Source organism: Rattus norvegicus, chromosome 2, assembly GCF_021556685.1.
Source record: "Rattus norvegicus strain SHRSP/BbbUtx chromosome 2, alternate assembly SHRSP_T2T, whole genome shotgun sequence".
Lineage (NCBI taxonomy): Eukaryota > Metazoa > Chordata > Mammalia > Rodentia > Muridae > Rattus > Rattus norvegicus.
The window spans coordinates 102680868-102706706 of NC_141535.1; positions in this window are offsets into that span (position 1 = coordinate 102680868).

Below are 25839 nucleotides of genomic sequence, written 5' to 3' on the forward strand. Positions count from 1 at the left end.
GACAGAGAGACAGAAACACAGAGACAGAGACAGAGACAGAGACAGAGACAGAGACACAGAGAGTTACTTAACACACAAACCTCTAAGTCCATGGTTTTGTCTAAGCAACTTATGGAAAATGTAACTGTTGGTTAAGTTAACATCTGATGGACACATGTCTTTTAGGTTTTTTAGGTATCAGTTTAATTTAACTGAGGATAGCACTGATGAGTTATAAATGCAGTATAATCCTGTAAAGTAGAATGTAGACAACATGAAGAGCAACCATGACTGTTAAGACTTATTGTACTTACATCTGCATTTGTTTCGACAACTGCAGTTAGCCAGACTATGAAGGTATAGGTAGCCATTAGTAGAGGTTTAAAATTAGACTACCATAGGTAGACTGATAGCACATTTGGTAAATATTTATCTTAAAAATTTTATGATGTGAATTCAGTCCTGCAGAATCCTAATAAAAAATAAAGTAAGCCAGACAGTCACATATACTAATACCCCAGCACCGAGGAATGGAGACAGGGAGATCCCTGCAGCTCATTAGCAAGCCGGTCTAGCCTACCTGGTGAGTTGCAGGGCAATACAAACCCTTGTCTCAAAGAAACCTGAGTTTGATTTCCAGGACCCACACATAGGTAAACGTGGACTCTGACTTCACCGAGTTGTCCTCTGACCTCTGACATACACATGCCATGATAAACTTGGCAAAACACACAAATATTTAAAATAAAAACAAGGCAGACAACACCTGAGGAACAATAGCCAAGGCTGTCCTCTGGCCTCCATGTACACACACGTATGTAGCTGCATACACACAAACATCACACACACACACACACACATTAAAGACTGAATGAAATATAGCATGTAATGTGATTAAAATAGTGTTTAGCATGTGTTAGTTTAAAAAATAGTAAGCAGGAGGTAAGATAGCTGGCTCTGTAGTTAAAAACCTACTCTTACAGAGGACCTGAGTTAGATTCCTAGCACCCACATGAATTGATTCACAAGAGCCTGTATGCTAACTTCAGAGAATCCAACACCCCTTCTGGATACCAGGGGCACCTACACTCACACATTCACAGATACACACACAAAACAGAGGGGCGGGGCTGCAGGGTGTGAAAGGTATCCCGGTTCCAGGTCGAGAAAGAGATAAGGTTGAAAATCCGGTGATCCTAAGGGATGGTAGGCATTTCCCTAAACTCTCAGGAGGCCTGGCACCTCTTACATAGCTACAGGTCCCCACATTCCCCTGTAGAGAGGCTTGTGTCCATCAGTCACTTAGAAGCAGGACCATGCCCTCTCACATGTAGATAGGCCTTCCCAAGCTCTCATACCAAGCTAATAGGAAGTACCTACTGTGAGATCCCAACCCACACCAAAACTGTATATAAGAATTTTATCCAGAAGGATTAAAGGTGTGCAAGAACTCCTCTGTCATCTGAGAGCATCTGTCATAAGAGCTGTAACACTGACACTTGGGGAAGAGATCTACTCTGCACCCCTTGCTGGCTAGCCAGCCTCCTACTGGCTCAGCCCAGCCAACACCTTGGAGCTGAGCCAATTCCCCCTCCCTACCTGAATTAACCCTTGAAACTGGCTGGGCCAGAGACCTCTGTGGAAAGCCTCCAGTATGAAGGCCAACAGAGGGGGTACATAATATAAGTATTAAGTATATAATTTAAAAGTAAATGCGTAGCTACTCATAAAAATTCTATTTTGTCTAAGCCATAAATATTTGAGGGTCACTGACATTTGATACAGACAAATGTATCCTAGATAGAATAGACAGTTTTCATTGATATCGACTCCTGAGAAGGTCATGTAACTTCTTTCTCATATATAAAAGAGACATTGTTTTTCAATGGAAAGTAAAGAATAGTAGGATAATTCAATCAAACACCATGAGCCTTAAAACATGTTTTTAGATTTCTAGCAAATTTCTCTTTTATCTCTTCTCTGCTCTCCCTCTCTCCCTCTCTCCCCGCCCTCTCTCTCTCTCTCTCTCTCTCTCTCTCTCTCTCTCTCTCTCTCTCTCTCCCTCTCTCTCTCTGAATAATTCAATCTGGAAGACACTCGATCTGTAAATGAGACACTGAGTAGTATTAGAGCCCCTCCTGTGGAAGGATGCAGAGAAGGTTCATGCTGGGAGCATTGGTACATTTCTGTGGGTACAAAGCAGTGGCTGTCACAATTCAATAATATAAAGGGACAGATCCATGAGATAATGGGAGCCAGGAAGAAAAACAGTGTGAACCTATAGCTGTAAGCACAGATGGATGTCTGCATGTATCTTCTAAATCAAGTGACCCCATGAAAATGTTCCCTCCCAGCAACCAGATACCAATGCCTAAATACAAGGTCTCAAAAAAATAACTCTGGCTTAGTACAGAAATACCTTATGGCCTGGCTGGGGCTAGGAAAGAACAAGCTAGTCTGGATCATCCTTTGCTTAAAGAATACCTTGCCAGAAGAACACAAAAGGAAGTCACACTGGAAAAGTCTGGTGTCATGAGTGTCCAAGACACAGTGATTACTACTAGGCTATAAGCCATTGAGGGTAGAAAAAAACAGAATCTTGGCATCTACCCAGCATAGATATGGATGGATGGATGGATGGATGGATGGATGGATGGATGGATGGATGGATGGATGGATCAGGGGAGGATAAAGATTTTCCTTATAAGAAAATGTCATCTGATTATTGTAAAACCAATATGAAATCAGAAAATCAACATTACTTCAATGAGAACCATCAATGGCCCCACAATTAGTGGATGAAAGTTTGGTGCAAGATTATTTCCATATCTCATGAGAATTGTTTCTATAAGCTCAACAGTCTTCCCCATCAAACACTTAACAATTACAAACATGGCAGAGAGCAATTACAAGAATCCCAGCGGGATCTTGAGAGTTCAAGGTTAGTATTACAAAGGCCTGGGAAGGTGGCTTGGTGGATAATGTACTTGCTGCACAAGCACGAGGATCCAAGTTCTGATCCTTAGTACCCAGGTACAAAGCCAAAAGAGACAGATATGTCAAGGCTGCAGTCCCAGTGATGAGGAGTGAAAACAGGCTGGCCAGTCTGAATATGGAATCAGTAAGTTCCATATTCAGTAAAAGATCCTGTCCCCCAAAGTAAAGAGGCAGGTAACAGAGCAAGATACCAATGTCAGCCTCTGACCTACACTTGTGGCCTTTACACACACACACACACACACACACACACACACACACACACACACACACAACCATGTACAGACTCACAACAAACCACAATGAAGATTAGCAGCACAACGAAGAGACAAACAAAATCACGTGCCATTGGATAGGAGCCAATGATAACACAATCAGTTCCTAGATGATCCTTTAAAACTATGCAGAGCCTGAATCTTACCGTGAGGAATGATGGCTCAGAACTATTGGATAGAAGAGGCTGTGATTCCAGCTCTCAACAAGCTGAAGGAAGAGGGTTAGGGTACATAAACAGCCACCATATGAAAAAAAGAAACACACACACACACACACACACACACACACACACACACACACACACACACACACCACGAAACTGGCATGTTCTCTTTAGAGGAACCAAGGCCACCAAATAAAGAGCAAAGTGGAGGACTGTTCCAGACAGGGCAGGTTTCCAAAGGCATGGAGACTAAGCACAGCACACAGCTCAGGGCCTATGGGTTCCCCAGCTGTCATGTCGTCTCTGTGAAAATGAGGGCTGCTGAGGTGAATCACTTGAAAAGATGTTCTGCAACAGTGGAGCATCATGTCTGCAGCTTTCTCTCAGATGGCTCAAGAAAAAAAAACCTGCTTCTTTCTTGCCACTTTTCTGTAAACTTGAAATTATTCCAATTAAGATGAAAAAAGCAAACGTTAATTTCTAGAACAGCAAACACTATTTTAAAACCATCAATTCCCAAGTCTGTTGTAACAACCAAATGAGTTAGTACCTACAAAACACACAGCACAATGCCTTCAGCAGGCTAAAGCCTTTAAGCTGCAGCCAAATGCAGTACGGAGTGATACAGACACATGAGCTCTGAACTATTGGCTATATATAGTCCATAAAGTTAGAACGGAAGGATTCAATCACATTGCAGAATTGTTACCCCAAGAAGCAGACATCAGGACCAGATGACCTCGACGGCCTGTTTGTACTTAATTATGCCGAGTTGCGTTGCATAGTGCTAACTACGATGTTTCTTCCGCCCTTTCCTGGGCAGCCTCCTGCTTGGGATCATTTGTTGGGCGAAGGATGGTGGGGAAAACATCATCAAAGCTTCACAGAAAAATGTCACACTTTTCTGAGTTCATTTTGAGATATCTCTCTCTCTCTCTTTCTGTGTGTGTCTGTCTCTCTCTGTCTCTCTCTGTGTCTCTCTCTGTGTCTCTCTCCATCTCTCTCTGTGTCTCTGTGTCTCTGTTTCTCTCTCTCTGTTTCTCTCTCTCTCTCTCTCTCTCTCTCTCTCTCTCTCTCTCTCTCTCTCTCTCTCTCTCTCTCTCTCTCTCTCTCTTTCTTTCTCCTGACTTGAAGTGTCTCTCCCAAGGGCACAGAGCAAGCTGAAGACAGAGCCAAGAACAAGAACAAGTACCTTGAGACTTGGCCTTGCCTCTATGGCTGGTTCCAAATGACCAGCTCCGCTTACTGCATCTGAAGACAAAGCTCGGATACAGCCAAGTTTTGATAATAATAGTTAACCTCAGCTAGCTTCGTCCCTTTTCAACTCCAATTCTGTACTTTATTCCACATCCAAAAATATCACTCCAAGGTTCGACACAGCCTCCTGAAAAATAATTCGCTGGAGCGTATCCTGTGCTAACTTGCTGTTACCTTCAAAACGGTCTTTATTTAAAAACAAGAAATGAGGCAAAGAAAGAAAATCGCCCAGAGCTCAGCCGCAGTACCGCATATTCTCCCCACACTGCACCATGTCTGGCTCACTCAGCTCGCTCTGACATCGAGGGGCACGCTGCCAGCAAAGAGCCACATGGACTGCCGAAGGGAATCACAACCTGACCCTCTCATCTCCTGCTCCTCCCCCTTCTCCAGGGCCCCACTGCCAGCTTCACCAACAGTTAATTGTCTTTTCATGCAAAGACTTTGACAGCTCCTCTCCCACAAACCACACTCGAATCTTACCCCCTGTATAGTTTGGGGAGGGGAATGTTTCCATTTTTAGGACAGCATAAGACCTGGCCCATTTAATTTAGAAATTAATAATAATTCTGAGTGCTCTCTTCTCTGTGTTCTGGAAGAGCAGTGAAGCTGCTCTGAAATGAGGCATTTACTACTGTGCCTGCCAGGACAAAAACAGATGGACCAAAAAAGTTTAGATGGATGAATCTGAAAAATTGGATGACCTTTATTATACCCCAAAAGTTATAAAAAATTAGAAGTGCAAAACTTACAGTTGCCAAAAGTCTCTCCAATTTGCAATTTTCATATTGTGAATGTAGACACAGGAGGGAGCCATTCCTGTCATTCTCTAGGCCTCCCAAAGTCATTCCCTAGGCACTAGCCCACAGACTCTCCTCACCTGGAAAATCGAGAGAATGGTTTGAGTCTCCTTACCTGGAAAATCAAGAGACTAGTTCGTTCACCAAGGCCACATCCTTGATGCAGTAAAAAGATTAAGGAATTTGTGGTCACCTGATATCCTCAGCTCTTTAGAACGTGAACCAAACGAGACCAAAGCCTAGCCTGGTTCTTGAGTTGACAGTCTAACTTCATGCTTGTTGCTACTCCAACTGATGCTACAGTCCACCCAGATTCGCCCGTAATCAAGGTGATGTGGAAACTGCAGACTTGTGTGTTAAAAGTGGATCAGTATAAATGTAGCCACGATTAGAGTCCATTTATCCTGTTAATCCTAGTACTCCTACTGAGGTCAGGGGACATGGGATGCTGTTACCAATGCCTGCATTAGACACTTAACCTACAATTTATGGTATGTAGATACCGAACTCAAGTCCAATATGATATGACTTAGTAAAAAGAGTATAGAGTCGGTCAAAGATATATGTCCAAGAATCTGAGAGTGAGGAAGGAGCTGAGACACCCAGTCTCCTCCTGTGAGAAGGCTCTGAAGACTTGAGACAGGTTGAGTTGAGAGGAAGCAATTCCAGGCCCTGGAGAAAGGCAGAGCCTTAAGCCATGAGCTACCATATGGAGGGTCACAAGATCGTTCCATGGAGTATTAACTTTCCTGCTGTCTCTGGTGGTTCTGATTGGCAGCAAATCCCACACTCTGGGAATTCCACTTCTGAAACACTTCACCAGTGTGACAACAAAGAGAGGGCTCAAGCCATTTTCATCTACAATCTCACAGGATCCAGTGGATCCACTCAGTTATTTTTACTAATTTCATTTCATTTGTTTTTAAAATGCTATCCAGACAAGAATGCTTAATACAGTCCACCTTTACCCTTGATCTCCTTCCCAAAATATTTACAGTAGACCCAAACACCAATCTCCAGCCCAAACTATTAATTCTTCCTTGTTCCTACAGGGATCCAATGCTGTTACATTAGCAGCAGAGGCAGGGCACTGTGATACGCTTCAATCTCAAAATACTCTTGGAACTAATATTCACAAGAAATAATCTAGACATCTGGTCTTTCGGATCAGTTACTTCTGTAAAGTGCATACAATGGTAAAAGGCTATGCGAGAGGGATTTCTACTCATATAACTGTAGCAGGACACATCCTACCAATAAATAAATGCAGCCTGCTTGGGTCCTTCAGTTTTTTGGGTTTTTTTTTTTTTAATAATTTGTTCACATTCTTCTGCTTATTAGGAAAGTTGGACTGTGATTTTTGGATGATGAGTCAAAAGAACTAATTAAGTGATAAATGTCACTTTTTCCTCTGACTTACTCAACCAGGATTTGAATAACACATTCTTCTATTACACCAAACTAAGAGAGAAAATATTACCCTCCTGGTTCTTAGAGGACAAGGGGACAAGTAACAAGTGAATGGTTAGTAACTGAACAACTTCCTCTGTTTATGGACCTTTTTCACTTCCCCTTTCTTACGAGTTATATTTTTAAAGCATTTCTGACCTTTTGAACAATTCACAAATGTTTGTTTGCTACCCTAGTGAAGTACTAAATAGCTTTAATTTTATCATTCTTTCCATTAACAAATGAAATAAATTTCTGAATATCAAGGTTGCCTTACTCAAGCCTAGTCTGGTTTCCAGTTTTGTCCCTGTTTATAAAGGTGTGTGCTTCAGGCACAGAGTTCAATCCTTTAGTTTCTTCTCATCCTCCCCCACATTCCCTACAGCAAAGAAAAGAAGAGAGAAAGGAAGGGGCAAAAGAAAAAGGAGAAAAGGAAGGAGACAAAAGACTCCACCAACAAATACAGCCACCAAAAGCTTAATAAATCCAAGTTTAAAGTAGTTCTCTGCTTCACCTTTACATTGATTGTATCTGTTTATAGCATTTCTCGAATGCTTAGTCCCCTGCCCAAAACCCCTAACATCCCCAGCCTGTCCAATGTATAGCAACTCACTCTTGCCAGAACAACCATTGACTTCTATTGGATAATTACAATGTTCAAGTGCTGTTCCCAGGGCTGGGGACATCCGGTGGTTCAGGCATTGCCCACGACAGCATTCTACACATGGTGAAGGCAGCACCTAACATCTTTTGTGTGGTGCTGGGAGAGTCTAGAGGCAGACCAGGATCATCAGGTGCCAGAGTTCGCTATTGTTCATTCTCAGTCTCTTGTAAATCAGATATACTGCTTCAATCATAAGACAGTGCATTTTCCAAATACATTAGTGTGAACGCCAGGTAGGTGGGTTCAACAAAATCTCTACTGTGATCTCACATGGTGTCTGATGATACTCTTCTCTTTCACCTGATAATGAACCTAGTTAATATATTCTAAAAGCCTCTACCTGATAGTCAAAGGATGTTAGGACAGATACAAAGTTGGGATATGATTAACTATTAAGGAGACAAAAGATGGCCCAAGATTCTATTGAATTAGGGGAAAACTAGAAGAAGCTGAGGAGGAGGGCAATCCTGTAGGAAGACCAGCAGTCTCAATTAACCTAGACCCCCTGAGGTCTCTCAGACACTGGACCACCAACCAGGTAGCATACACCAGCTGAGATGATGCCTCCCACACATATACAGCAGAGGACTCCCAGGTCTGGGTTCAGTCAGAAAGATGCAGCTACCCCTAAAGAGACTAGAGGTCCTCCTGAAGACAGGGTAGGGGGTGGAGGGGCGGAAGAGGTATGGGATGTAGAACAGTAGGAGGGTGGACTGGGAGGGGAATAAAATTTGGAGTGTAAAATTAAAATTTTGGAAAAAAGATGGCCCAAGATAATTGAGTCCTGAACCTGCAACATTCCAACTCTTCACAATCCTGGAGTTCTTGTCAATCAGTTAGTTTTGTAGAATATGTAACATTATTGTGCCATTTTTTATATTAACTTGAGTATTTCATATTTACATTTCGAGTGTTAATCCCTTTCCCGGTTTGCGGGCAAACATCCCCCTAATCCCTCCCCCTCCCCTTCTTTATGGGTGTTCCCTTCCCCATCCTCCCCCCATTGCCGCCGTCCCCCCAACAGTCTAGTTCACTGGGGGTTCAGTCTTAGCAGGACCAAGGGCTTCCCCTTCCACTGGTGCTCTTACAAGGATATTCATTGCTTCCTATGATGTCAGAGTCCAGGGTCAGTCCATGTGTAGTCTTAGGTAGTGGCTTAGTCCCTGGAAGCTCTGGTTGCTTGGCATTGTTGTTCATAAGGGGTCTCGAGCCCCTTCGAGCTCTTCAAGTTCTTTCTCTGATTCCTTCAACGGGGGTCCTATTCTCAGTTCAGTGTTTTGCTGCTGCCATTCGCCTCTGTATTTGCTGTATTCTGGCTGTGTCTCTCAGGAGAGATCTACATCCGGTTCCTGTCAGCCTGCCCTTCTTTGCTTCATCCATCTTGTCTAATTGGGTGGCTGTATATGTATAGGCCACATGTGGGGCAGGCTCTGAATGGGTGTTCCTTCTGTGTCTCTTTAAATTTTTGCCTCTCTATTCCCTGCCAAAGGTATTCTTGTTCCCCTTTTAAAGAAGGAGTGAAGCATTCACATTTTGATCATCCGTCTTGAGTTTCATTTGTTCTAGGCATCTAGGGTAATTCAAGCATTTGGGCTAATAGCCACTTATCAATGAGTGCATACCATGTGTGTTTTTCTGTGATTGGGTTACCTCACTCAGGATGATATTTTCCAGTTCCAACCATTTCCCTACGAATTTCATACAGTCATTGTTTTTGATAGCTGAGTAATATTCCATTGTGTAGATGTACCACATTTTCTGTATCCATTCCTCTGTTGAAGGGCATCTGGGTTCTTTCCAGCTTCTGGCTATTGTAAATAAGGCTGCTATGAACATAGTGGAGCACGTGTCTTTCTTATATGTTGGGGCATCTTTTGGGTATATGCCCAAGAGAGGTATAGCTGGATCCTCAGGCAGTTCAATGTCCAATTTTCTGAGGAACCTCCAGACTGATTTCCAGAATGGTTGTACCAGTCTGCAATCCCACCAACAATGGAGGAGTGTTCCTCTTTCTCTGCATCCTCGCCAGCATCTGCTGTCACCTGAGTTTTTGATCTTAGCCATTCTCATTGGTGTGAGGTGAAATCTCAGTGTTGTTTTGATTTGCATTTCCCTTATGACTAACGATGTTGAACATTTCTTTAGGTGTTTCTCAGCTATTTGGCATTCCTCAGCTGTGAATTCTTTGTTTAGCTCTGAACCCCATTTTTTAATGGGGTTATTTGTCTCCCTGCGGTCTAACTTCTTGAGTTCTTTGTATATTTTGGATATAAGGCTTCTATCTGTTGTAGGATTGGTAAAGATCTTTTCCCAATCTGTTGGTTGCCGTTTTGTCCTAACCACCGTGTCCTTTGCCTTACAGAAGCTTTGCAGTTTTATGAGATCCCATTTGTCGATTCTTGATCTTAGAGCATAAGCCATTGTTGTTTTGCTTAGGAAATTTTTTCCAGTGCCCATGTGTTCCAGATGCTTCCCTAGTTTTTCTTCTATTAGTTTGAGTGTATCTGGTTTGATGTGGAGGTCCTTGATCCACTTGGACTTAAGCTTTGTACAGGGTGATAAGCATGGTTCAATCTGCATTCTTCTACATGTTGACCTCCACTTGAACCAGCATCATATGCTGAAAATGCTATCTTTTTTCCATTTGATGGCTTTGTCTCCTTTGTCAAAAATCAAGTGCCCATAGGTGTGTGGGTTCATTTCTGGGTCTTCAATTCTGTTCCACTGGTCTATCTGTCTGTCTCTGTACCAATACCATCCAGTTTTTATCACTATTGCTCTGTAATACTGCTTGAGTTCAAGGATAGTGATTCTCCCTGAAGTCCTTTTATTGCTGAGGATAGTTTTAGCTATCCTGGGTTTTTTGTTATTCCAGATGAATTTGCAAATTGTTCTGTCTAACTCTTTGAAGAATTGGATTGGTATTTTGATGGGGATTGCATTGAATCTGTAGATCACTTTTGGTAAAATGGCCATTTTTACTATATTAATCCTGCCAATCCATGAGCATGGGAGAACTTTCCATCTTCTGAGGTCTTCTTCAATTTCTTTCTTCAGTGTCTTCAAGTTCTTATTGTACAGATCTTTTACTTGCTTGGTTAAAGTCACACCGAGGTACTTTATATTATTTGGGTCTATTATGAAGGGTGTCGTTTCCCTAATTTCTTTCTCGGCTTGTTTCTCTTTTGTGTAGAGGAAGGCTACTGATTTATTTGAGTTAATTTTATACCCAGCCACTTTGCTGAAGTTGTTTATCAGCTTTAGTAGTTCTCTGGTGGAACTTTTGGGATAACTTAAATATACTATCATATCATCTGCAAATAGTGATATTTTGACTTCTTCTTTTCCGATCTGTATCCCCTTGACCTCCTTTTGTTGTCTGATTGCTCTGGCTAGAACTTCAAGAACTATATTGAATAAGTAGGGAGAGTGGGCAGCCTTGTCTAGTCCCTGATTTTAGTGGGATTGCTTCAAGTTTCTCTCCATTTAGTTTAATGTTAGCAACTGGTTTGCTGCATATGGCTTTTACTATGTTTAGGTATGGGCCTTGAATTCCTATTCTTTCCAGGACTTTTATCATGAAGGGGTGTTGAATTTTGTCAAATGCTTTCTCAGCATCTAATGAAATGATCATGTGGTTTTGTTCTTTCAGATTGTTTATATAATGGATCACGTTGATGGTTTTCCGTATATTAAACCATCCCTGCATGCCTGGGATGAAGCCTACTTGATCATGGTGGATGATTGTTTTGATGTGCTCTTCGATTCGGTTTGCCAGTATTTTATTGAGTATTTTTGCGTCGATATTCATAAGGGAAATTGGTCTGAAGTTCTCTTTCTTTGTTGTGTCTTTGTGTGGTTTAGGTATAAGAGTAATTGTGGCTTCGTAGAAGGTATTCGATAGGGCTCCATCTGTTTCAATTTTGTGGAATAGTTTGGATAATATTGGTACGAGGTCTTCTATGAAGGTTTGATAGAATTCTGCACTAAACCCGTCTGGACCTGGGCTCTTTTTGGTTGGGAGACCTTTAATGACTGCTTCTATTTCCTTAGGAGTTATGGGGTTGTTTAACTGGTTTATCTGTTCCTGATTTAACTTCGGTACCTGGTATCTGTCTAGGAAATTGTCCATTTCCTGCAGATTTTCAAGTTTTGTTGAATATAGGCTTTTATAGTAAGATCAGATGATTTTTAGAATTTCCTCTGAATCTGTAGTTATGTCTCCCTTTTCATTTCTGATTTTGTTAATTTGGACACACTCTCTGTGTCCTCTCGTTAGTCTGGCTAAGGGTTTATCTATCTTGTTGATTTTCTCAAAGAACCAACTTTTGGTTCTGTTGATTCTTTCTATGGTCCTTTTTGTTTCTACTTGGTTGATTTCAGCTCTGAGTTTGATTATTTCCTGCCTTCTACTCCTCCTGGGTGTATTTGCTTCTTTTTGTTCTAGAGCTTTTAGGTGTGCTGTCAAGCTGCTGACATATGCTCTTTCCTGTTTCTTTCTGCAGGCACTCAGCGCTATGAGTTTCCCTTTTAGCACAGCTTTCATTGTGTCCCATAAGTTTGGGTATGTTGTACCTTCATTTTCATTAAATTCTTATATATTTGGTTGTGAGCCTAGCCTTTAATGGCTGAGCCGTCTCTCCAGCTCTCATTAAATTCTAAAAAGTCTTTAATTTCTTTCTTTATTTCTTCCTTGACCAGGATATCATTGAGTAGAGCATTGTTCAATTTCCACGTATATGTGGGCATTCTTCCCTTATTGTTATCGAAGGCCAGCTTTAGGCCATGGTGGTCTGATAGCATGCATGGGATTATTTCTATCTTTCTGTACCTGTTGAGGCCCGTTTTTTGACCAATTATATGGTCAGTTTTGGAGAAAGTACCATGAGGAGCTGAGAAGAAGGTATATCCTTTTGCTTTAGGATAGAATGTTCTATAAATATCTGTTAAGTCCATTTGGCTCATGACTTCTCTTAGTCTGTCTACGTCTCTGTTTAATTTCTGTTTCCAGGATCTTTCCATTGATGAGAGTGGGATGTTGAAATCTCCTACTATTATTGTGTGAGGTGCAATGTGTGTTTTGAGCTTTTTTTTTAAGATTTATTCATTTATTATATATAAGTACACTGTACCTGTCTTCAGATACACCAGAAGAGGGCATCAGATCTCTTTCCAGATGGTTGTGAGGCACCATGTGGTAGCTGGGAATTGAACTTATGACCTCTGGAGGAGCAGTCGGGTGCTCTTAACCGCTGAGCCATCTCTCCAGCCCCGTTTTTTGAGCTTTAGTAAGGTTTCTTTTATATATGTACGTGCCCTTGTATTTGGGGCATAGATATTTAGGATTGAGAGTTCATCTTGGTGGAGTTTTCCTTTGATGAATATGAAGTGTCCTTCCTTATCTTTTTTGATAAATTTTAGTTGAAAATTGATTTTATTTGATAATAGAATGGCTACTCCAGCTTGCTTCTTCCGACCATTTGCTTGGAAAGTTGTTTTCCAGCCTTTCACTCTGAGGTAGTGTCTGTGTTTGTCTCTGAGGTGTGTTTCCTGTAGGCAGCAGAATGCAGGGTCCTCGTTGCGTATCCAGTTTGTTAATGTATGTCTTTTTATTGGGGAGTTGAGGCCATTGATGTTGAGAGATATTAAGGAATAGTGATTATTGCTTCCCGTTATATTCATATTTGGATGTGAGGTTATGTTTGTGTGCTTTCACTCTCTTTGTTTTGTTGCCAAGACGATTAGTTTCTTGCTTCTTCTAGGGTATAGCTTGCCTCCTTATGTTGGGCTTTACCATTTATTATCCTTTGTAGTGCTGGATTTGTAGAAAGATATTGTGTAAATTTGGTTTTGTCATGGAATATCTTGGTTTCTCCATCTATGTTAATTGAGAGTTTTGCAGGATACAGTAACCTGGGCTGGCATTTGTGTTCTCTTAGGGTCTGTATGACATCTGTCCAGATCTTCTGGCCTTCATAGTTTCTGGCGAGAAGTCTGGTGTGATTCTGATAGGTCTGCCTTTATATGTTACTTGACCTTTTTCCCTTACTGCTTTTAATATTCTTTCTTTATTTTGTGCGTTTGGTGTTTTGACTATTATGTGACAGGAGGAGTTTCTTTTCTGGTCCAATCTATTTGGAGTTCTGTAGGCTTCTTGTATGCTTATGAGTATCTCTTTCTTTAGGTTAGGGAAGTTTTCTTCTATGATTTTGTTGAAGGTATTTACTGGTCCTTTGAGCTGGGAGTCTTCACTCTCTTCTATACCTATTATCCTTAGGTTTGATCTTCTCATTGAGTCCTGGATTTCCTGTATGTTTTGGACCAGTAGCTTTTTCTGCTTTACATTATCTTTGACAGTTGAGTCAATGATTTCTATGGAATCTTCTACTCCTGAGATTCTCTCTTCCATCTCTTGTATTCTGTTGGTGAAGCTCATATCTACAGCTCCTTGTCTCTTCTTTTGGTTTTCTATATCCAGCATTGTTTCCATGTGCTCTTTCTTGATTGCTTCTATTTCCATTTTTAATTCCTTTAACTGTTTGATTGTGTTTTCTTGGAATTCTTCAGGGATTTTTGTGACTCCTCTCTATGGGCTTCTACTTGTTTATTTATGTTTTCCTGGAATCCTTTTAGGGATTTTTGCGATTCCTCTCTGTAGTCTTCTACTTGTTCTCTAAGGGAGTTCTTCACGTCTTTCTTGAAGTCCTCCAGCATCATGATCAAATATGATTTTGAAACTAGATCTTGCTTTTCTGGTGTGTTTGGATATTCTGTGTTTGCTTTGGTGGGAGAATTGGGCTCCGATGATGCCATGTAGTCTTGGTTTCTGTTGCTTGGGTTCCTGCACTTGCCTCTCACCATCAGATTATCTCTAGTGTTACTTTGTTCTGCTATTTCTGACAGTGGCTAGACTCTCCTATAAGCCTGTGTTTCAGGAGTGCTGTAGACCTGTTTTCCTGTTTTCTTTCAGCCAGTTATGGGGACAGAGTGTTCTGCTTTCGGGCATGTAGTTTTTCCTATCTACAGGTCTTCAGCTGTTACTGTGGGCCTGTGTCTTGAGTTCACCAGGCAGGTCACTTGCAGCAGAAAAGTTGGTCTTACCTGTGGTCCTGAGGCTCAAGTTTGCTCGTGGGGTGTTGCTTATGAGCTCTCTGTGGCGGCAGCCACCAGGAAGATCTGTGCCGCCCTTTCCGGGAGCTTCCGTGCACCAGGGTTCCAGATGGCGTTTGGTGTTTTCCTCTGGAATCAGTAATGTGTGCAGAGTGCAGTCTCTTCTGGTTTCCCAGGCGTGTCTGCCTCTCTGAAGGTTTAGCTCTCCCTCCCACGGGATTTGGGTGCAGAGAACTGTTTATCCGGTCGGTCCCTTCAGGTTCTGGTGGTGTCTCTATTGTGCCATTTTTACCCTGTGCATTTTAGTTCACATTGGAAATATTAAGAGACTTTAGAACAGAGTAACAAAACGTAAACAAAAGGCTTCAGCAACATGTAGCCAATAGTATGTGTTCAATAAATGGAAGTTATTATCACATGATTTTAACATTTGCAACAATATTTTATTTATGCATATTTCTAAAATCATATATCATTACAGAAATTGCCACCAGGATAATGAATTCTTCCAATAATCCCATATATTATAATTATGTCTTCTTAATTTAAGACAAGCAATTCCTAAGGACTTCCTGTGCACTGGAATATTTATCATTGGTTAAGAGCTCAGTTTTCCACTGCACTCAGAGATAAGTTATTGCCTCCAAGCAGCCATGACTGGGAAAGCTTCAGTGCTCCATTTCAGGAGCACCGTGACTGCCAAGGGGCTCACACAATTACTCCAGCCATCCCAACGATTCTAAAGAACACTCTTTATAAAGTCCATAATTGTGCCAATTTAAATCCACAATCTTTCTCATTCTTTATGTGTGTGCATCTTGATAATTCTATAAAAGGAAAGTAGAAAGCTGATATCATACTACAGCATTCCTTCCCTTGTCATGGAAGGCAAGTCTGCAAGCTCGTGCAAACGGAGCTCACCCATCTCCCCCATAGAATGGTAGGTGGAGGGCATTATAAGAGGATTGCAGCCCTTTGGGTTTCTGTGCTCACAAATACTATATCTTGTTTCTTGGAGACAAAACAGAAAAGCAGACTCACTCAGAATGAGGATCCTATGTTATCCTCAGTGGATACAAAAGAATTATGCTCTGCCCCAAGCACTATACTGCCCTGCAGCCCTTCTCAACTGGCACAGACATGCAGCCACACCATCAACCCCCACCCCAAGAAGGTCAAGTGAAGCTGAGGACAGAGGAGCCTTCCACAACATAGCAATGGTCCCTAAGAAAGCCCCCCTTTAAAAGTAATCATTTTAACAGTCAGTAGATAACAATAGTTGGACCAAAGCAGCTTCCTGGTTTGGGATGCTGACTTTTCCTGTGATCTTGCAAACAAGGGTCAAGAAATATTTGAACCCCTACCATTTTGATTTAGCTGTTGAAAGAAAGCATACTTCATTTGAACTGCTTATTTTGAAAGCCATCGCCAAGAGTTAAGAGAGTAAAGCCCTGCCTGTCTTTGATCACATGGGCTACTGTAATCATGATGAGCATTCTGGGATGAGCAAGCTATTTGTTTACCAGACATTCCGATCTCTGAGACCTAAAATGTTCTAATTCTATCCAACAAGAAAGTAACATGCTTACAGAGCAGTTTGGAGCTGGAGAAGCAAGTTAACACTTTTCAAAAGTGACCTATCAGCTCAGAACCTACAGAATGCTTTGGGACTTCCTCTAATTCTATGGCTAAATCCAAAGCCTGAGAATGCCCTAGCATGGATTTAATTCTTTGTAGAGATGCAAAACTACACATTCTTAGGAGGAGAAAGTACAAAAATGAAACTTCTGAATGAAATGAAATAAAAAAACTGAAACTTCCTCATGTCTGAAATCCTGGCTTCAAATCCCTAACCTCAGCGACAAAGCTAAAATTCCCTTTGATTAGAACGAAATCCAAGTTTTATGAAAATGGGTAACAGTTGAGTCAGTGGCTTAGATGTCTTCCTAGCCTCCCATGACAGGAGAATTGTATTCCAGACCTGGAGACCTCGCCCTGGTCTGCAGCTTTGTGCAAGGGATTGCCCTTCCCATGTACTGGGTTGAAAAGTTCAGTTAGGGCTTCACTGTCTTTATCCACACCCTCCACATGATAAAGCATGCAGCCTTACCTTTCTCTCATTTCAAATTCTCTAGGATTTGAAGCAGAGATTCTGTTTGTATAGGTTTTTATTTCATTTGTTTGTTTTAGCTACATGCAAGGAAAGCTACATTTTTGGTCTATGGAAAGTGTTTTGGTGGGACACATAATTGAATGTGCGTTGGCAACTGTAAAAGGTTCCAGAAGGTGCAACTGAAACTTAACTCAAATGGAATGCAGACTAAATCTAAGGTGTTTCTGGCACCGATGGCCTCATTGTTTCACACATGTACTTCATAGACCACCATCACACAACCGCACTTCAGTCCTGGTCTGCACATACAATGGGCACACACGTGTACTGTGTACACCACCATCACACAAGTGCTTGGCAGCCCTGTGTCTGTGCACACAATGTGCACATGGGCACTGTGTACATTACTATCATACAACTGCACGGCAGCCTTGGGTCTGCCTGTACAACATGCACATGTGTGGTTCATAGGCTGTCATACCATTCAACACCACTGAATGCTGTCTGCTGAAACCCCCAGCTCGGCTTTGAGACTTCATTGAAGTGCAGTGTTTTTACAGGATATGCAAAGTTTTCTGCTCTTACAGAAACATGATGGCTTGATTACAGAAAACAAAGACTTCTCATATTTTCCTATCTTCACTCTTCAGCATGTGAGCATCAAATTAGTCTATCCTTAGATTGTTTTATGTTAGAATGTTAGATTATGAAAGCTGCTCTTTGAGTTGCTGACTTGTTCATGAACAAAAAAATTTCAATAAATTTTACCTTAAGATTCCTGAAATGTCCCTAAACATACTTTTACATATTTATATAAAATAACATTCTCAGCATTTATAATTATAAAGTCAAATTAGTATTGGTCAACTCCAAAAGTTAATGATGTGCTACTATATGGTATATTTCCAAATACTCAGCCAAGAATTAATTCTCCATGTAAAAATCAACAAGCCGTCCGTTTCACTAGTATGTGAAATTCACTTTCATCTGCAATAATCAGGCTATATGAATTAACAAATTAAAGTACATGTATGATTTGTTATCAATTAAAATTTTCTATTGAAGCTGGAGAGTTGGAGTTGGCTTAGTGGTTAAGAGCACTTGCTGTTCATGCAAAGGTTTAGTGGCTAACACCTGCATAATGACACTTAACTATCCATCACTCCAGTTCCAGGAGATCTAGTGCCCCCTTCTGGCCTCTACGAGCCCCAGGCACACACATAGTGCACATACATACATGTGGGGAAAAAACACTTAAGATAAACTAACCTTAATAACTTTAATTCTCCTATATTCATATTAACCTGACTTAATTTTAAGGGTTAAAATGTGAAAGAATGTGCCTACCTAGAGAGCCTTAGATCCAGTCCACCAAGCAGAAGCTGACCTGTGCTTTGGGAAGTGCTTACTAGATAAACTGAGAACCATGGGAAGATCCTTCCTTATCAGCTCCAAGAAGAAAACAGCCGAGCTTCTTTACCACAAAAGTACCTCTCACATCCTCCTCTGATGAACTCTCCTAGAGAGAGAGAGACTGGCAGGGCACTTTTGTGGTTTTTGTCTTCAATAAAACTTAAGATGAAAGGAGAGAAACTTGACGACATCAGCAGCAGCATTTCATTACACCAGGTTCAGGGCCTTGGCTTCAAAGCTAAATATAAAACCATTGTTTGTTCTGACATGTACGAAGGAAGAAAAACTTTTTGAGCTAACAAATGGGAGACTAATGGAATAGTTGTTCAGAAAGATATAAAATTATACTTAGTTGGTAAAAGCCAGACAGGCCAGGGCTGGAGTCTTGAAGAAAAGCTGTAGAAGACTGCACTAGGGGACAGAGGACAATAGTGACAAGCAAAAATGTCCAAGACAACAATATCGAGAACAGAGGGCTGATTCTGCCTAAGGAAGTCAGAAAAGCTAAGAGAGGAGCATCAGAAGCATGGACCTCAAAGATAGTACAGCCAAAGAAAAGTCAGGATCCCCATACTTTTTCTCACTCCCCCAAAGCACCATTCAAAGGGTAGTTAGGGATGTAAATTAGCCAATCACTTGTGGATTGAAATTAGTCTAAATAGCAGGTGATAGCTAGCTAGGAAAACAGTAAGTTAGCCTTGGAAGTCTCCAAATACTCTTAATAGGCTTAAGAATAATACTTTTGAACAAGTAAGAACAGGGCAAGGCAAGGCTCAGTAGGTGTCCAGCTCAATGTCAGATATATATATACATATAATATATGTGTGTGTATGTGTATGTATGTATATGTATATGAATGTATATGTATATGTATATATATATGCATTCATAACTAAATTCTTTGCCCTGTCACTACTACTAGAATATCTGCTGAGGGAGGGAGTATATCTTAAAATGTGACTGCTTTGTTCAGCCTTTCTTTGTTTATCACACATGTACTTTACTTATATGGGCAGTTTGAAAACAACTATAGAACAAATATGAACCTTATGGGCATGAAAATAAATCACATAAGGACTCTATTCAACAAGAGGTCTAGTCGAAGACATATAATCTTAGATGTGGCCACTTATTCCCTGACTGTTGAGTGGCCACTGTGAACTAGGCTCTAGGTTAGATTCTGAGGACACAGTGCCTGCCCAAAAGAGCTAAAGCTGAACCCGGGGGAAACATGAAAACCGCACTCTGCGAAGCAGTGACCCAGTCCGTGGTTGGAACATGCACCAGGCAAGTTCAGTGGTCATAGAACTATGCTCCCCCTTCCAAGGAAGGGCAGTGCATTTGACTTCTCCCCACACAAACATTTGCAAGCACAAAACACACATGACAAAGAGTCATGTTGTGATCTAAGAACTCTTTTGAATTTTGCTGAATCTATAGAATCTGCCCATATGGATCTGGTATTGCAGGATTGGATAGCAAGTCACCCTTATCTAACAAGGCCTCAGGAGTTTCTGGGTGTAGCAACTACTATCCGCTGACCTTCACTTTTTAACACATTTTCTATGTTTATTTTGCAATCCCCCACAGTCCTGTCATCCACTTTCCAGTTGGGGTGAAGGCCATCACCTGGTCACTCCTGTTGCTATGTTCCCCATGTGATGGAGACATATGGCTAATGTGTCCTTAATTGTGTTATTTTGTTGTGCTCTGTTGCAATCTCATCTCCTGAATTTTCTTCAGCCAATTACTGTCAAGTGCATTTAATTTCTTCTATTCCATGTTAGCCCTTTGCCAACATTCCCTTCCCCGTAGAGCCAAAGTTCTGCCAGAGACACACCAGAATTTCACTTCATGCTGATGCAGAGACGTGTGCTAGAGCCATGTCTTTTCTCTTATGGAAGGTCCAGCCAGGCACTAAAAGAACTAACTTCTTTTAGCCAGTGTTTGTCCTCATCTTTTATTCAATATGCCCATGTCTCCACATACACTTAATCACATGACAGCTTGGACAGTGCCAACATAGTGCCAACACACTCCAACAAAGCAGGACGCTCATTCTGGATGTCAAACAACTAATGGTAGAATGCCATCTATCCATCCTCTAGCTAATAAAAAAAGTGTAACTAAGATCTTAGTAGGAGAGCTGAAGCATACATAAAAGGCCTAAAATGCCTATAGTTCTGAGATCCTTTCCCTTGACTGTCCCACAGTCAGAACTCCATATCTGGAGTTCTGCATCCAGGGATTCAACATACCATAGGTTAGAAAGTGAAAACTTGTTTTCTCATCATTAGCTCCTACACAACACAACAGAAGTTGTGCTTGGCACTCACCGTGGAGTGGGTGTTATAAGTCATTCAGAGGTGACATTTTAGCATAAGGATGGACGCGTGGATGCAGATCCTACACGATTTTGCACAGGGTAGTTAAGGATCTGCAGGCTTGTGTATTCATAGAGGTTCTGAGATCAATGGATTCCAAGAGATGGCCATAAATTCACTAAAATCTGCTTCAAAACTTTCCTGTTCCTCCCCAGAGCATAGCTTCAGGATCGTAAATTGAAAAAGACCATATCTAATGTACACTTCTTTCTAATCTGACACGATTAATTTATTTACTATAAGAAAAAGACAGATTGATTCCTAACAGCAACAATCAAATTAGTTTTGCCTGCATTTTCTTAATGTTCTTAAGTGCATTGTACCCACTAGTTTCAAGTGTTGGTTTCAAGAAGAGATTCACAGTTTGACATTTTCAGGTTCCATTACATCTGCTTCGTGTGTTGTGTGTGTAAGTTCTAAATGTACTAATAAATAAAAGCATGTTTTAGAAACTAACATAACAGCTTTAGTCCAGATCGTGATTTTTATAATTTAGCTAGTTAGGGGGAAAGCTATCAATTTTTTAAGTTAACATTTTGTCATGAAATTTGAAATGCATGAATAACAAATTTCTTTACACAGATTTTTCAAAGGTGTATAGGCACTAAATTTGTCCACGAAGAATTTAAAGAGGATATTAGAAGTGGACTTAGAATGCTGGGTGGCAGCTGGTCTGACATGACAGGCTTGAACAAATGTGCCAACAAAGCCCTTATGGTTTATTGGGTAATTATAGGATGAGGCACTGGTGCCAGCCAATCAAATTCCTGGGCAGCTACTTCTAAACCCACTTTCTCTTAAAGTAGATCATTAACAATGCACTTTGGTGGAGAAGCACTGCTCGTACTCGACATAAATAGTCTATTTGCAAACTTAGTCATTTGGTCAAAGCGCAGCACATCAGTGCTGGTACAGTGAACAATCACCTCTAGATTACACGAGCATCTTCCATTAAAGGCAGAGGGAGTGTTCAGACAGGAGAGGAAGAGATGGGCTGCAGTGGGCACATGCCCATTCATTCCATCCATAAAGTCACACACTGACACACAAAAGCGAGTTCATTCCATTTGTTTGCAGGGTTCTGGAAATTTCACTCCAGAGCTTCTGTGTAAAATATAAATAAATTCCTCTGCAGAAGACAAAAACTTTAAATGGAAAAGACAAATCTTAAGTTCTGGAAGCCAACTGCTTCTACTTCACACAACCTAACCACTAAACAAGAAGTGATTGTGAAGACTTACCCAGGATTAGGACTTTTTCATGACATGGAAGTGAATATTCCTAAATAGGCAGTTACTCCCTCCTCAAACTTCAGAGTCAGATCAATCTCAAGAAAAAATGACAGACTTTGGCCCTGGTCTAGGGAACTGTTCAAAAGTTATCATGGAGCTGGTGTGAATTTGATGTTCATTTTCGAATATGACACTTGTTTTCATTCCCAGAAGGCTACAGATGATACCTAATCCTGGAAGTTGGGTGTTTGAACAAAGTATTTGGTTCTCAGGAAATTTATGAACATTAAGGAGAGAGGGCCGAAGAGATAACTCAGCGGTTAAGAGCTCTTCCAGAAGACCAGGGTTTGCTTTTCAGCATCTCACCACCTACGCTGGGTAACTCACCACTACATGTAACTCCAGCTGAGAGAGGAGGATCCAACAGGCAACTGAACACATGTACTAACCCCCACACAGATATATACATATCATTGAAAATAATTTTTTTAAAACTAATTTAAAAATTAAGGAGGGAAGTTCTGTCTATAAGATCTCTATAACCAGACACAGCACTCAAAGTCAACACCTGGCTGGCATAAATAACACCGATCAATGTTGAAAACTCTGTACTGGGACAGGGTGACAAAAACCTCACTATGGGAAATTCTAAGAGTTAAATCTCAGAGAAGGGACCAAATATGCAAAGCATCAGGGTCACCCATTTGCTAAGCAGTTTGTATTCTGTTATGTTAGCCACTAGTTCTGATATGTCTATACATAGTAGCTGACCGTAGACCTTATTTTTAGCTATATGAAAATCCACATCACAGAGGCTAAACTCAAAGAACCATTTAAAACGTGATTAGTACCTTATGTTAAAAACACAAGTGTTTATCAAATGTAGCTGAGCTCTTCCCTGAAAACCACCAGAAGGGAGAAAGAAGAGCAAAGAAGAAATGAGTTCAGAGAAGGCCAGAACTCCCACAGCAACTAAAGAACTTACCACTATGGACCTTGAGGAAGAGGAGGTAGAAATGACTGGCTGACACAGATAGCAAATGTTCAGTAAATGTTGGCAGCAATAACGTTATCAGTTGCGATTAGCATCTTAACTGATCCGAAGTCATCATTCCGTCTTCAAAGCAGTAGATGGAAACTTTACAGTGAAGACAAAGCACTTGAAGCTGACTCACAGCATCAACCCATGGAAGATTAGATACCCAGTGGATTTTCTATTACATTTCTTCAGAGTGAACATCTGTCTTCCAGGAAGCTCATTCGGCCTCAGCCAAAAGCATTCATATCCAGGCAAAACCATCATAATTGGAGGGCACTGAACTGAAAGATACTGTGAGGAAATAAGACAGACCACTGGGACATAGATTTTAATCCTAAACAAGAAAAAATGTCCCAGATGAAGCAACATGAGGAAGCATCTAGGGGTCAGCAACCAGGTTATCTTAAAAGATGAGCCCTCATATCACTGCTGTGAGGAAAGTGACCTTCTACCTCTGCAGCAGTCAGGCACCAAAGTGTGACTGACTTCTTAGAAGTACAAAACACTTTATCACAGAAACAGAAGAAACTCACGTGCAATGCTTATATATCTCCACAAATGGGCATCAGTAAATGCTGGTCAGAAGAGTAAGGGCAAGGGCAGGTCTGCTTCAATTCACTATGATATCCTGGAAGAATGGGGCTATGCCTATGATCCCTGCCTCAGAAACAGTGAAGAAGATGAGATGAAGAAACACGAGATTATAAAAGTGAAGACTAGTGCTGGCCATCCTTCTTTCAAGAAGCACTGAGGAAGGCCTCGAGGATCCTGGGAGTATTGAGTTTGGAAATCATGGCAGCATACCACAATGCATATCAATCTCTTCTGTTTTAGTGGACCAGGCATTAAAGTCTTCAACAGGAATATAATAATTGGAGATCACTGCCTTCTCCCAAATACCTTCCCTCAAATCTCACCACACAGAAGCAACTCACATTCAAAGGCTCAATTCATCTCAGAGAGTTCTAAATCAATCTACATATGGAAGACAACAATGTGAATCAAGTATGGGCTAATGGCGTGCCTTCCTTCTCTAGGGAAAAGATACATAAACTCCCAGAACCAGGCTTCTGAAATGTTTGAGCTAGTAGTACATAGGAAAAGTTAAACCTTGCAGTCTCTCTTGTGTCTTCAAGCTCTCCTTCCAAGCACTTGATCATAACTGATCTCCTTGAGATGCTAATAGATGTTTATCTGAGCAATGGCATGGTGCACTTTACAGAGAGCCTCGCTCTGGAAGGCACGGTTCCTTGGAACAGCACCACATTGGCCAGAAACCTTCATTTCCTGCAGTGCAGCATCCATCCAAGAAATACTCTCTCCAGGGCCAACATTGCCAAGAATAATACAGACAAACATGTTGGCATTCACAAACTTTGAAGGTAGCCCAGAAACAGACATGCTCAGAGTACTCACAGTAAAGAAAGAAGTGCACCCCACTTCTTTGTCCAAACTATAAGCTACCTGAGAGGTATAGCTAGCCACCAATGGTAATAATCCAAGACTTACTTAGCAAATAGAAGGTTCTTTTCAAAGGGCAGATCCTGCTTGACAAAATCTGATTCTATTTAGGGTAGCGTCTCCTAACACGGTTTAGATCCTGCCAGTGTCTCTTGTCTCTATTTGATTTTGTAACTGAAATCAGACACTACAGAAAAGCCCAGGTGTTACAAGGCTTGGTTCATTACCTATGGCACTACTGAGATGTGAGGACATGTCCTTAGAGAGGATGTTATTAGAATTCCTTCCAGTATTTTCCTCTCTCTCTCTCTCTCTCTCTCTCTCTCTCTCTCTCTCTCTCTCTCTCTCTCTCTCTCTCTCTCCTCCTCCTCCTCCTCCTCCTCCTCCTCCTCCTCCTCCTCCTCCCTCTCCCTCTCTCTCTCCTTCCCTCCCACTCCCTCCCTCCACCTCTCTCCCTCTCCCTTCCTCATTCTTCATTCAGCCCTACTCCCCATCTCCTCCCTCTCCCTTCCTTCCCCACTCTTGCCTTCCCCTCCCCCTCCCTCTCCCGACCATACTGAGGTGAAAACTGACTACTCAATCCTTCCCATGTTTTGTCTCAACACAGGACCCAAAGCAACAGAGCCAAGCTACAATGGACTGGACCCTCCAAAGCCATGAGCCATGAACCTTTCTTCTTTAGAAGCTGACTGCTTCAGGTGTTGCCATTGGTAATAGAGAACTGACTAATATATATCCCTAACTAATTAAGAATAATTAACTTCTGTCCAAGTCCAGCAAAACTCAAGGCTAGAACTAAAGCTCAGTGATAGTGTGCCTGGTATAGTGAACCTGGATAGGGTCCCAGGTTCAGTCCCCGGTATTGTGTAAATAAATAAGTAAATAAATAAAATTCCTAATTTAATTAAGCTCATTTGAACTTTACCTCTCCAACCTTTTAGTGCCCTTGGGAGAAACAGTAGGGTAAGATGTGACCAGGGATGACTACTATCATCCCTTCCCTGAACTTCTGTTCTTTGTTCTACAAGTAAAAAACAGTCTGAAGAAATGAGAAACTCTTATGTTGACAGGGGCTGCTACCATAGATTCCCTACAATTTAATGACAGGGGATCCTGATTAGAATGTTCTAATCACCTTCTATACTGTTCCGTAGCTACCAACCCATCAAACACCCTAAGGATATCATTGGTGCCAACACCTTGTTAGAGTAAAACAAGGTTAGCCCTCATGTCTGCACACACCTTTAGGCCCAGAGCACAGGAGGCAAGAGCCAGGAGGATTTCTATGAATCTGAGGCCACATAGTTCGTTCCAGCCAGTCAAGACTACACAATAAGACCCTGTCTCAAACAAACAAATTATTACCCATGGATGATTTTGTTTCAGAACATTTTCATATTTAAATATATAAATATTTCTTAAGTAGTCTTTTTATACACTAAACTAGGAATGGTGCTTAGCATTCTGGAGAGATGGTTCAGCATTTAAGAGAACTCGTTACT